This window comes from Geospiza fortis, unplaced genomic scaffold, assembly GCF_000277835.1.
Source record: "Geospiza fortis unplaced genomic scaffold, GeoFor_1.0 scaffold413, whole genome shotgun sequence".
NCBI lineage: Eukaryota > Metazoa > Chordata > Aves > Passeriformes > Thraupidae > Geospiza > Geospiza fortis.
The window spans coordinates 1530811-1541054 of NW_005054386.1; the positions used below are offsets into that span (position 1 = coordinate 1530811).

The 10244-nt window shown below is 41.1% G+C and overlaps 1 protein-coding gene across 3 annotated transcripts in view; it reads left to right on the plus strand.

Annotated features, from left to right (window-relative positions):
- The window catches only part of SLIT3 (slit guidance ligand 3), a 483855-nt gene that overhangs the window by 335208 nt on the left and 138403 nt on the right, over positions 1-10244 (plus strand). The window lies entirely within an intron of this gene.

Consider the following 10244-nt stretch of genomic DNA (forward strand, 5'->3'; position numbering starts at 1 on the left):
TTTCCATGCCTGGGCAGTAAGAGAAATTTTGGGGATGGTTTGCCAGGTGTGAGGACAATAATTATGAAAGTACAGAGGAGCTGGGACTCATCCTAATTTGAGAAAAAAATCTGTATTTTAAGAAATCTGAGATTTAAAACCATCCTCCCCAACCCAAATATTTTACAGTTGCAACTTTGAAGTGATACTCTTCAAGACTTGTTCTGTCTCATCCAGGACACTTTACAGATAGAATCCTTCCCAGGAGGAAAATCTAAATAAGAAAATCACTCAACACATGGATCATCATGTCCCATAAAAGTATGGGTCTAGAACTTCTGCATAAGGCATTAAGCAATTTTTAACTCTTATAGAACAGTCCTAGGGCATTTAGAGCAGGCCTTCAGTGAAGTGCATATTTAACACAAGATACAATTGTTTTTAGTTAGAATTGGCTCAAATGATGCCTTGTTATTAAGGAAACAAAATCTGTGTGCCAGGGAACTGCTGAAAGGTGTTTTGCTTCAACTATTTAAACATTCTCAAGCTGAGACAATGTAAGTTGCCCTGTTTTGGGATTCCCAAAATACCATGACCCTGGAGCCTTCCAGGGTCTTCTTGAGAGTGTTTGTATGTAAAGCATCTTTTGGCAAAGAGAGCATTGAATGATCATGTTTTAAATGCAAACAAATGTCTGCAGCTTTTTGGATTGTGGCTTTGAAACAGCTGCTCTGGGATAGCTTGTAGTATTTTAATGGCTACTAAAAAAAATAATAAATGGCATTTGTTGGTCTTAGACCTGCTGTTGAAGAATTGGAAGAGTGCCCTATGATTAGATCTAATTTAGTGTTCCGTGGGCACTAGATTGGATTTCTTCTTATTAGTCTGGAGACACTCTGATAAGAGCACTCTGATTAAGGTATCCTGGTAGCCTGTCTGATTTCCTGAGCTGGAGCAGGAGCAGTTTAGAAAATGTACTGGCTTTATGATAAAGCAGGACACAATGAGAATAAGGGAGTCCTTGTGGGTACTGTATTATTTAGAAGGAAAAACTATTATTTAGAAAGAAAATATATTATTTTAAAGGAAAAAAATAATTACTGTGAAATTTCAGAACAGATAATATTGTTATTAATTGTTTTGGATATAACTCCTCAGAGTTTATCAGAAATGTAATTATTCTTCAGTTTAAATATACTGTCACAATATAGGCCAGGATTATTCTGTATTCTGGCTGAATTGCTCTCTGTAAGGGCCTAACACCCTCAGACAGTAGCACTGCTGTCAGGAGCCCCAGAGCTGGATAAAGCAGTTCTCATCTCAGGCATGGCCACATCTTCAAGTGTCCTGTTTGGCTTTGGTGTAGGGGAAATGAATTCAGAACAAGTTTTACACCACCTGGCTGGCATCAGCATTCCACATTTCTGCCCTATAAGGCAGAGGTGGTAAGCCAGTATTATATTTTATTTGGCAAGAAAATGACTAGGCGTGGTTAGATAATAAGGGTTTGGAGGATTTTTGTTGAGGGATTAGGGTGTGGTTTTGCTGGGCTTTTTTAAACCCTTTAGGTTTAATTCAAAATATTGTTTCTGAAGTTTTTGTTATAAGCAACCACCTTAAGTAGTTAACATTCCGCCCAAAAATAATTGCAATTGGATTTTTGTTAAATTGCTGATTTCACAAATCTTATGTGTTTCTTAGGCATGCAGTGGTAACCAACAGAGCAGCAAAAATCATTCTGCAAGTCCAGCTACACATCTGTTCTGTGGAGCAGAAGCTTTTCTTGGACCATGGAGTTTTCCTTATCCTGTTTGAAGGTGCCAGAGGAGAGGATGATAGAAAGCTTTGTAGCTACTGTACCCTCTCCTCACACATTCTCCTTTTCAGCAGGCTGTATCAAGTGTCTTCTGGGAATTTTAGGTCAATTTGGGTTTGAGAGATCTATGTTGTTTTCCAGAAAAGGATATCTGTTTTTTTAGCTTTTGTGGTTTTTTAATACAGTGAATGGAAACTTTCATTTTATTGGGGGATGCGTCCAAGCTGTGAAACAGTGTTTGATTAATTTAATTGTTTACATTTCTTGCATTAAATACCAAAAGAATGACAAAGGCTTGAGTTTAAGGTGGAAGTTTTTGAATAACCATTAGCTGAGGATGGTTAGTCCAGGAGGCCTTCAACTGACCCCTTGGGCTTCCTAGAAACTGGAAGACATTTAAATGTCCTGCTCACCTGTCCTTGAGCTCCCCTGGAATGCGGACAGGCCCCTGAGCTTGCCAAGGTGCTGCCAGTCACTGGAGGGGGGGCTCAGCCTGACCCTGCAGCTCCTTCCCTTGGGGCAGCCCTGGGACAGATAAACCCAACAGCAGCCACTGATGCCCCAGGTTTAGCTTTTATATCTTCCAGATTCTGTTCTGCTTTAGTGTGTGGGTTTGCGCTTCATATCGGGGAGGGTGAGCTCTCTGCACAGAGCAGGGAGACAAAACAATTCCTGCTCCAGCTGGGGACCAAGGACAAATGATCCAAATATCAGCCCCAAGAGCATAATCGATAAACTGAAGAGAGAAAACAAGAAAGATGGGACTTTATGGGCTAAAGCTGTAATTGGACAATTAACTCCAATATGCTAATGGACCAAATCTTACAAAAATGTGAGACCCTGGGACCTGTTGCCCATTTTTTGTGGCCATTTTGGGTTGTGCTGCTCAAGGTGGATCCATTGAGGCCTCTTAGTAAATCCCAACTTTATTCTTTAGCTCCATCTAGTCTTTGCTCTAGGCCAGCCTTCACAAGGCACCACCGCAGGCAGTGAGTTTGTGATATTTGTCATATGTAAGCAGCACACTTCCCTCCCTGCAGCCAGATTAAAAGCAACATTCTGGGAGCCTTTTGTTGCAGCGTGCGCGTCGCGGCGCTCCGCTTCCTGGAACAAGGAGCTACCATCAAATCTCTGCTCTTTAAAGAGGCTGCAGAGCAGAATAACATGAGGGATGAAGTCTCATTTTTTAAATGTCTGGCAAGTATCAGTTTCCAGTAAATCCTTTTCCTTGAGGAGATTTACTTTGCATAGTTGCTAATCATACAAGCGCTCAGGAGTGTTGATCCTAAATCTTCTGCTTGTGATCCCCATGTTTTACTGAGCAAGGAGAATCCCCATGGTGGGCTCTGTTTTGGTGTTGCTAAACATCAGGAGATCTACTCCTGTGGTACATATATATTAAAATCAGAGGCTTGTTGTGTTTCTCTCTCAAAAAACGGAGCCAGAAGCTGACAGCCTTCTCCTCCCTCACCTAATATCTGGGCATTGGGGAAAACTCAATGCTGCAGTTGGAAAGGACCAATAATCATACTTGTGCCTGGAGTTTGACATATTGACAGATAAAGTGATGTCAAAAGTGGTGACAAATTATCAGTCATCTAACCTGGGTTAAAATTGGAACTAGATATAATATTTACAACTCCAGCCGACCCTAAAATAGACTTGTATGAAGTGACAAGTCATGTGTGTACTTCCAGAAACTGCTATCATCAGTCTTCCCAAAATTCAACAGGTCAAATTTTGGTTTGAGTGATTCTTATTTTTTTTTGTACCTTGATTTTTATGCTGTTTTTTTCTGTGATTAATAAGGCAGATACAAGGCAGGGATACTTGGTATCCCCAGCTCTTTTCTGTTGAGGTTGCTTGAAAAGTATCTTCATGGTGGATTTGCCAAGTTTGAAGTGCTTGTGTTGATTTGTAATTCTAAACTGAATGCCAGTACTGAAGAGCTTAAAGCAGGATCTACCAATTATTTATTGTGTATTTTTAGGGCTTGGTAGAATCTCAAAGAGAATGCTGCGATGTACAAACCATACAGAGTATTTAAAAACAACAGAATGTACATCAATTCCAATTTTTGGCATTGTATACATTGCACTGTTGTATACATAAATATATTAACCAGTTATGTAAACAGTACAGAAATGTCAGAATAAAGGAAGTGCAGTTTTCCATTTACAAGTCTAATAGCACAGTATTCTCCTCTTCCCCATGGTGATCTGGGCTTTAAGTGATGTATAAAATCTTATTCTGTTGAGTTCTTAATTTTTCCCATGGAGAATAGACAACAGGCAGTAAAAAAAGAGCCCTTGTGACTGATTTAAGGGGAAAACATTTTCACAATGATGTCAGGTAGTTGGAGTAGGCTGCCCAGAAAGCTGTGCATCCTCTGTCCTTCAAGGTTTTAAAGACCAGACTTTATCCAGACTGGATAAAACCCAATCTGACCTGGTATCTCATCCTCTTTTGGCAGCCTATCAGGACAAACAACCACTGGAGCTTCCTGGAATTCTGAATTACCCTGTGATCTGGTGAAATGCATTAGCTGTGCATGAATGAGTCACGCTTTGAGTGGGTTTCAGACCAGATGACCTGGAGGTTCTATGCAACCTGTGTCATTTCTGGGATCTGTGAATCTAAATTCTTAACAAAATGGCATATGAGCTTTTCTCTTGATTACTCAAAATATTTCTGGCTACAGCATAGAGACTATGCCACCCTCATCTTTCCAGTCCAGCACAGAATGCTCTCTGCACAGACCTGTTTAATAGCTTTAGAATTGCTTTCCAGCCATTTGCCCCAAGCTTTTTTTTTCCTTCAGATTTCTGCATTTAGGTTGCTATTGTGATAATGTTGCTAAACTCAATAGCCGCTGTTAAAAGTGAGGAAGCAGCATCTGCCAGACTCAGAAATGCAATTACAGTCAAGCACTAATGACAGAGTGCTGCAGCAGCATCTGCCTTTCCTGTGTCGCTGGTGTGGCCTGGCTGCATGCAGCCTCCCAAAGCACTGCTCATCCCCGTGTCAGTGTGAGCAGCAGCCTCTGATGCTCTGAGCTGGCCTCTCCTGACAGCAGCTCTCCTCACTGTTACTGCACACAAACCCAGCCCCAAAAGCTGTGAAAATGTGTTTGCTCCATTGTGCATCTGAATTGTCATGTGGTTATCTCCAATCAGCTGTGATCTTACCTGCAGGCAGAAGTTAGACACTGTTGAATTTCAAATAGCACAAGTCTGGGTGCTGTGACAACACGTGTTTCTGATTCTCCAGGTAGTAACAGAAGTACCACAGGATTGTTTTGTGGGTGGTGTTCAACCAGAGCTGGAGATTTTTGGTTTAGAAAAGGAATTTCTGAAATCCCTTTCTAAATTCCCACCACAACAACAATGTCAGACTGTGCTCTGTGTTTCCTTCTTGACTCATTATCAGCTTGCGACTTTTCCATTTTAATTTACTGTGAATAAATTTGTCATCACCATCATCCAGTTTCCTGAACATGGAGAAGCATTTGAAGCTGGTTAAGCAAGCATGATGATGATTTCATGCTGGTTATTATCAACTGAAGCACTGACAGGCTCTTCAGTGGTCAGTCATCACATTAGCAAATGTAAATTTTAGTAGATGTTTAAATATCTCGACACAGTGAGAGACAATCAAAATGCTCCCTGACAGTCCAGGCCATCTTAAAACGTTCCTGAAACTTAATATGATTATTTTGCCAATAACTAGGCAGGCACACAATTCTGTCTTTAGATGTTGCTTATCACTGGCTGCTGGGATGACCAAGTGCTTGACTGGATATTGCTGTATTCTCCTGTGAAAAATTGTATTAAATCAAGGATGACACTTGATTCCCTATAAATTTCAAGAGAAAATTCTGAAAAATGCATGCTAAATTTTTTTGAACTTCTTGTAACAGATATTGTATATTCTAAGGAAAGCTTTCTGCTGAGAATTCTTTCTTTGCTGCCTTATAGTGCCTCTGCATGTAGGTGAAGCCTGCAACTATTGATATTCTATAAAGGTCATGCCTGTTCAATTTGTATTCTGCTGTTAGCCAGGCAAAACTGTTACCCAGTTCTCCTCTCCCTTACAAGTCTCCTGTGCCTCTTACATCTGTTTTTTCTGGTGAATTCTCATTTTCCCCAGTGGAGTCTGGCATGTGGGATGTGCCAGCCAGTTCATGGGATGCCAAACATTTTCATTCTCATCGTGTTGTCGTTGCTGTCAAAACACAAAGCTGGTGAAAAAGGAAGAGAAGCTTTTCAGTGCCTTGGTGCAGCTTTTCTCCCTGACACTTTCCTTTAGGCTCACTGCTGTATTTAGGATGGTTCCTGCTCTATCCTGGAGCACCAGAGGCCAGCCTGCAGTCCCTGGCACGTGTAAGGTTGTCAGGCTGCTGTTGATTCTCCCAGTTTTGTGGTTATTTCCTGATAGTTTGATTACTTGACCTCACTGAGATAAAAATACAAACATGGCAGAGGGTAAAAGCCATATAAACATTCCCATTTGCTCTTAAAAAACAATTTTTTCAGTCATTTTGGGTTTGGAGTTCAGAATGTTATTTAAATGTTAATCACTTGAAGCTGTGCTTGGGCATATAATTCAATTATGGGACCATCTTAATTATGCAGATGGTGCTTATGAGCAGCTGATACAATTACAGAGCCAATTCAGTGCACATTCATTTCAAGGGCTTAGCTGAAACACGTTATTATTTCAATGTGTGTGGACAAATCCACTTTTTTTCAGGAAATGGGTTCATGGAATTGTAATAGTGCTCTGCTCAGCTCGTTGTTCCAATGGTGTGCAAACCACAAGGTTTTTAACCATTCTCCCTCAATCTGTGGTGGTCCAAGGCTTGTGAGAGGTTTCTTCATGTTTTTTACATCTCCAGAGGGATGAAAATGGAGACTTGAGTTAATAATCCATCATCCCTCTGGGCAGCAGGCGGTTTTATTTCTACTTGAATATTTTGAATGGTGCCCCACATCTGGAGGCCGTGTGTAAATCTCATCCAGTCAAGCTGATAACAAAATAGGAGAATTAGTGGAATTTACTTTCACCATGAATTGCTGCAAAAATAAATACTGGGTAATTCCTGCAAAAATAGAACTCCACTTTTAATGTTGTTCCTTCTCCTGGTGTAAGTCCAATAAAGGAACCCTTGGTATGTTTTATGGCCTGGTTCAGTGTTCAAGGAAGATTCTGCTTCCTGGAATATGCTTTTCTCATCTGCCTTTGTGTTAGTTTAAAAAACCTCTTAAAACCACTTTTAACTCCACGTGAGGCCTGCCTTGTATACTTAATTAAAAATTAGATGCCATTAGTGGAGCTGGGATAATGAAGAAAGATTAAATAAAAGACTGAGATGTATAGAGGGGAATATTCATAGCAGATATTTTAAAATAACTGAGAGTTTTGAAAGGAATGTGAACCTGAATGATTCTGGCCAAAAATCATCATCTAACTCACAGTAAGTAGGAGGGAAAAATTTTTAGGGATGATGTATTCTGCTTCCTCCGTTTCTTTTCTCCCCCCAGTTTCTCACTGATTCTGAGCAGAAATAAGTCATTAATGTGCCTCACCATCCACCTCCTATGGCCACACCTGTATTCCTGTTGAGCAGACTGTCTGTGATACACAGAATAGGTGTTGGCACCTCAGAAAAGCTGTTTAGGACCTGAATTCCCACTTCTGAACAGTCTGCACAAGCACTCTTCTGTTCCAAGTTACTCTGATGCTTGAAGAAGAGCGTGTGCCTCTGTATTTGTGGCCGTACAGAGGATCAGTTTCTCTCATTTTCAGTGTTTGGCTCTAAATAAACATTACAGATTATATCACCATGAACAGAGTCATCAAAAATTCATGCCAGGAACTTCGTCACTTTGTAAATTCTATTTTCCAGCATGAGGTTTATTCATGTTTTGTTGAAACTAATGGGAGAGTGTCTGGATCCAGTGTATTCACTGCAGTTCAGGTCAGTTTTGCTCAGAGGGTTTTTTTCAGAGGGATGGATCACTAATGTAGACTTTGTGCCTGATCTTTGCACAGGAGGGAACAGCATCTGCCCAGAGCAGAGCTGCTGGCACTTCTGAGGCACCCCAAGAAGACATCCTGGTTACCCACATGTGGAAATACAATTGTAGTCCAGTTGTAAATTCTCTTATTGCTGAGACTGCTTTCATTTTTGCTTTATACCTTGTTACAAGTACTGCTTGAAACCTAAACCATTACTATAATAATGGAAAAAAAATAGCACCTAGCAAAATAAATGGAAGTACATACTTGTTTTACAGTTTTGTTCCTGGGTCATTTCCCTCCTACTTACTGTGAGTTAGATGATGACTTTTGTCATGAGACAGGAACAGCCAAACCAAGCTGGTGTGCATTCCCTAAAATCAGAGTGGCACCAGTGCAAAAGGACAGGGGGTAGAAGCCAAAGGATTTGTAACGCCTAAGAGCATGTCTAGGGATACTGTTCAAAATTCAGTACCTGGTTCTGCATCCCACTGCCTTGCTGAGCCATTCTTTATGGCTAAGATTCTCTACGAGCTGGAAAGAGAAATGCATGATGTGTGAGATCTGAGAGGAGGAGGTTGCTTTGCTCTGGTTTACAAGTGGCTGTCAGAAGCAGCAGGAGGAGATGGCATTTGCTGCTGGAGCGAAGGAGGAGGAGCTGTTCCTGTGGCCCAATGGGAAAATTACCCTTTTACTTTTGGGGGAGCCAGCAGGAGTGTGGATTAGGTGTCATGGAAATACAGATTCCAGAGGGGTCATACTAGTGCTGCTTATGATTTCATAAAATTGTTTTAGCTATTAGTTCATGCAAAAATGTAACCTCATTTATCCATCATTGCCTTCTATGGGATTTTGTCTTAACTAATGTCAAACTTCATTTTCCACAACATATAAAGGAGGAAATTGGGGTAAATTGATACTGACTTTCCTGTAGGCTGGGAAGGGGAGCTTTCCTCTGGAGCCCTCTCCTTCCAAAGCATTCCTGCTCTCCTGGAGCTCCCCATGCTGCCCAAGGCTGCCTGTGTGTCACAAACACTGTCGCTTTTGGCTGCAGCAATGGCTCTGCCAAAACAACAGTGGGAGCAGAGAACTGTAATGAGCTTGTGATGCTCCAGAGGTTTCAGGAGTGTAAAGGCAGAGGAAGCATTTTCTGAATTACTTTTTGGAGAAAAGAAAAGCATCACATGCAGCTAGCAAGCTTCTATTTCTTCCTGAGTGGCTGTCCTCTTGTCTTTAGTGGTGTCTATGCAGTTTGTTGAGAATAGAAGGTCCCTGTGCTGCTGTTAGAGGTGTCCTTAAAATGATGCATTTGCTTGCTGAGAAATAGAGGATATATTTTCCTTTTTGCCTATTTGTCTTCTGTTTTTGCATTAGTGTGCTGCCTCGCAGAGAGCCACGTTGATGCAATATTTGCTCCTTTAAATTCATTGACAAGGGAAGAATTTTGAGCTCAGAGGACTGAGTTAACAACATATACTGTTTGCAGTTTACCATTTTTCTCAGTAGTTCTTGGTAGTAGTCAAAAGATGTGGATTTTGGCTTTGCTAAGTAAATAGGTAATTTCCTGCCTATTTCCCTTCTAAGTGCAGGATACCACCTATGCAGATGACAGTGACAAATTAAGTGTTCTTGTGTTTGATTGTCTCAGCAGGAGATGCAGCTTGTTGTTGGGATTGTATATACTTATGACATGGGGCAGAACTCTGCATGGATGAGCTAAGAAAACTTGCACAAGTACTGTCCAAGATTTTCTTGCTGAACTGATTAGTCCCACCAGCTGGTTGCTGTGTAGTTGTAAAATATATGGGATTTTTAAAAATAGTATTTAAATTGCCTTTGTGCTGCTTTTCCACAACTACACAGGACTCTGGTGTGACTGGAATTCATAGAATTGTGGGACAGTAGAGGCTGGAAGGGACCTTGAGTGATCACTTGGCAATAGTCTGGGGAATCCTTGCTTAAAGCAGAGCCATCTTATCAGGTCAGAGCAGGTTGCTCAGGGCTTTATTGGGTGTCACTTTGAAAACCTCCAAGGACAGGGACTGAGCACACAGCTCCTGTGGCAGCCTGGGCCCCTACCTGGCTCTCCTTGGGTGTGAACTGGGTTTCCTTTTTAAGTTTTAGCCCAGACCTTACGCTTCCCTCTTTCTGTCTCCCAGGAGAAACGTCTTTTTAATCTTCCCCTATCAAATTAACCCTACATTCCTTATCAAAAGATTTCAAACTCCCAGAATTTCAGTTAGACTTAAGACAGCTGCTGGTAGAGAAAATTGAAAAATAAGGGTTCTTCTCATTTTGAGCTGTGTATGCATGGAATAGCAAGGTGGGGAGTAATTTTTATTCCTGTGTATATTAAGCTGAAGGCTTCCTTAAATATTTGTGTAGGATTTTGAGTAAACTGGGAGAGGGCTAGGCATATAACCCCCCA